Source organism: Gobius niger (assembly GCF_951799975.1).
Source record: "Gobius niger genome assembly, chromosome: 15".
NCBI classification, from domain to species: Eukaryota; Metazoa; Chordata; class Actinopteri; order Gobiiformes; family Gobiidae; genus Gobius; species Gobius niger.
Window position 1 is genome coordinate 31,658,934 of NC_136866.1, and position 4,579 is coordinate 31,663,512.

A 4,579-nucleotide genomic window follows, 5' to 3' on the forward strand; every position below is an offset into this window, starting at 1 on the left:
ATGATGATGATGATGGCCATGATGATGATGATGATGATGATGATGATGATGATGATGGCCATGATGATGATGATGATGATGATGATGATGATGGTCATGATGATGAAGATGATGATGATGGCCATGATGATGATGATGATGATGATAATGATGGCCATGATGATGATGATGATGATGATGATGATGATGATGATGATGGCCATGATGATGATGATGGTGATGATGATGGTCATGATGATGATGAAGATGATGATGATGATGATGATGATGGTCATGATGATGATGGTCATGATGATGATGATGATGATGGTCATGATGATGATGATGATGATGATGATGGTCATGATGATGATGATGGTGGTGATGGTGATGATGATGATGATGATGGTGATGATGGTGATGATGATGATGATGATGGTGATGATGGTGATGATGGTGATGATGATGATGATGGTGATGATGGTGATGATGATGATGATGATGATGATGGTGATGATGATGATGATGATGATGATGATGATGATGATGGCCATGATGATGGTCATGATGATGGTCATGATGATGATGATGGCCATGATGATGATGATGATGATGATGATGATGATGATGATGATGGTCATGATGATGATGATGGTCATGATGATGGTCATGATGATGATGATGGCCATGATGATGATGATGATGGCCATGATGATGATGATGGCCATGATGATGATGATGGTCATGATGATGATGATGGCCATGATGATGATGATGATGATGATGATGATGGCCATGATGATGATGATGGTCATGATGATGATGATGATGATGATGGCCATGATGATGATGATGATGATGATGATGATGGTCATGATGATGAAGATGATGATGATGATGATGGCCATGATGATGATGGCCATGATGATGATGATGGTGATGATGATGATGATAATGATGGCCATGATGATGATGATGATGATGATGATGATGATGATGGCCATGATGATGATGATGGTGATGATGATGGTCATGATGATGATGAAGATGATGATGATGATGGTCATGATGATGATGATGATGATGATGGTCATGATGATGATGATGATGATGATGATGGTCATGATGATGATGATGGTGGTGATGGTGATGATGATGATGATGATGATGATGGTGATGATGGTGATGATGATGATGATGATGATGATGAAGATGGTCATGATGGTCATGATGATGATGGTCATGATGGTGATGATGAAGATGATGATGATGATGAAGATGATGATGATGATGGTCATGATGGTGATGATGAAGATGATGATGATGATGATGATGATGGTCATGATGATGAAGATGATGATGGTGATGGTGATGATGAAGATGATGATGATGATGGTCATGATGATGATGATGATGATGATGGTCATGATGATGATGATGATGATGATGGTCATGATGATGATGATGATGATGATGATGATGATGGTCATGATGATGATGATGATGATGGTCATGGTGATGATGATGATGATGATGATGGTCATGATGATGATGGTGATGATGATGGTCATGATGAAGATGATGATGATGGTGATGATGATGATGATGATGAAGATGATGATGATGATGATGGTCATGATGATGATGGTGATGGTCATGATGATGATGATGAAGATGATGATGATGATGGTGATGGTGATGATGATGATGATGATGATGGTCATGATGATGATGGTGATGATGGTGATGATGATGATGATGATGATGATGGTGATGATGATGATGATGATGATGTAGGTGATGATGATGATGATGGTGATGGTGATGATGATGATGAAGATGATGATGATGATGACGATGATGATGGCCATGATGATGATGGTGATGATGGTGATGATGATGATGATGATGAAGATGAAGATGATGATGATGATGATGATGATGATGATGATGGTCATGATGATGATGGTGATGGTCATGATGATGATGATGAAGATGATGATGATGATGGTGATGATGATGATGATGATGGTCATGATGATGATGGTGATGATGATGATGATGATGATGATGATGATGATGATGATGGTGATGATGATGATGTAGGTGATGATGATGATGGTGATGGTGATGATGATGATGAAGATGATGATGATGATGATGATGATGGTCATGATGATGATGGTGATGATGGTGATGATGATGATGATGATGATGATGATGGTGATGATGATGATGTAGGTGATGATGATGATGATGGTGATGGTGATGATGATGATGATGATGAAGATGATGATGATGATGACGATGATGATGGTCATGATGATGATGATGATGATGATGATGATGGCCATGATGATGATGATGATGGTGATGATTGTCATGATGAAGATTATGATGAAGATGATGATGGTCATGATGATGATGATGATGATGAAGATGATGATGATGATGACGATGATGATGGCCATGATGATGATGATGATGGCCATGATGATGATGATGATGGTCATGATGATGATGATGATGATGATGATGATGGCCATGATGATGATGATGATGGTGATGATTGTCATGATGAAGATTATGATGAAGATGATGATGGTCATGATGATGATGATGAAGATGATGATGGTCATGATTTTGATGATGATGGTCATGATGATGATGATGATAGTCATGATGATGATGATGATGATGATGGCCATGATGATGGCCATGATGATGATGATGATGGTGATGGTGATGATGATGATGGCCATGATGATGATGATGATGGTCATGATGATGATGATGATGATGATGATGGCCATGATGATGATGATGATGGTCATGATGATGATGATGATGATGATGATGGCCATGATGATGATGATGATGGTGATGATGGTCATGATGATGATGATGATGATGATGATGATGATGATGATGGCCATGATGATGATGATGATGGTGATGATGGTCATGATGATGATGATGATGATGGCCATGATGATGATGATGATGGTCATGATGATGATGATGATGATGGCCATGATGATGATGATGATGGTGATGATGATGATGATGATGATGAAGATGATGATGATGATGAAGATGATGATGATGATGATAAACCTCATATTTATGAAACAAAGTAAAAGTCGTGACAAAGTGAGTTTTAAAAACATGTTTATTTTCAGATTTGTAAATCACACTCTGTGCAAAAGCCAAAGACTCTTTATTCAAACACGCACACTCCAGCAGCTCCGCCCCTTTTCACAGCTCCGCCCCTTTTCAAAGCCCCGCCCCTTTACAATAAAACCAGACAGGCTCATGTTTGTGCCAGCGACAAACACAAATAAATCATCCCAAAAGTCAATTCACACGGAAATAATCCAAAAACTCCAGACGAGGTTTTAAGAAAAAAGTTAAAGTTACTCTAGACCGTACGATACTGAGGCCGATACTGAGGCCGATACGATACTGAGGCCGATGCTGAGGCCGATACTGAGGCCGATACTGAGGCCGATACGATCCTGAGGCCGATCCTGAGGCCGATACTGAGGCCGATACGATACTGAGGCCGATGCTGAGGCCGATAATGAGGCCGATACGATCCTGAGGCCGATACGATCCTGAGGCCGATACTGAGGCCGATACTGAGGCCGATACTGAGGCCGATACGATCCTGAGGCCGATACGATCCTGAGGCCGATACGATCCTGAGGCCGATACGATACTGAGGCCGATCCTGAGGCCGATACGATCCTGAGGCCGATACGATACTGAGGCCGATACGATACTGAGGCCGATACTGAGGCCGATACGATTCTGAGGCCGATACGATCCTGAGGCCGATACGATTCTGAGGCCGATAGGACACGCCTCTGACACGTGTCATTATTACGGATTATTAGCACTTGCCCCTGAAGACCAGGCCGAGTTTCCAAAGGTTCCTCAGACTCTTTCCTTGTGAAGCTCCAGAGTCCGGTGTGAACCGTAATGGCCGCTCTGGCTCCTCCTGTTCCATAAAAGGGAAAAAAGGCGGGAAGTCCTGCACTCATGGGGCGGAGCCTCCACAGAGCTCCAGAGCTTGATTGGCTGTAGCATTTCTGCGACGCAGCGGTTTTAAAGAAGAAACATTTGGCAGAAAAGTGATTTTTATTTTAATGTTTAAGCTGCTGACAGGAAGTGACATAGATGGAGGTTATGTAACATGGTCGTCACGGCAACACTTTAAAACGGTTTGCCTTCATCTATGTCACTTCCTGTCGGGGCCCAATCAGGAAGTGACACTAAAAACATCACAAACACGGTCAAACTAAAGAAAACTGGGGACGATCTTCAGCAAAATCTTAAAGGTACTTGTGTCACTTTAATTAGTTATAATTAGTGTGGCCTTTTTACATGTATGTCCCGTGTTCATCAACATGCTCCAAACACACATTTCAAATACATTATTGTACAGTTTCTGAGGGTCTTTGTCAGGGACCAGACTCGCCCCACCCTTTCCTCCAGATGCCCCGCCCCTCCTCCAGGCCCCGCCCCCTCCTCTGATGGCGGTTTCATTTAAAAACAAAGCTATAAACAGCACATTTCGACCCTGAAGACTCCGGAG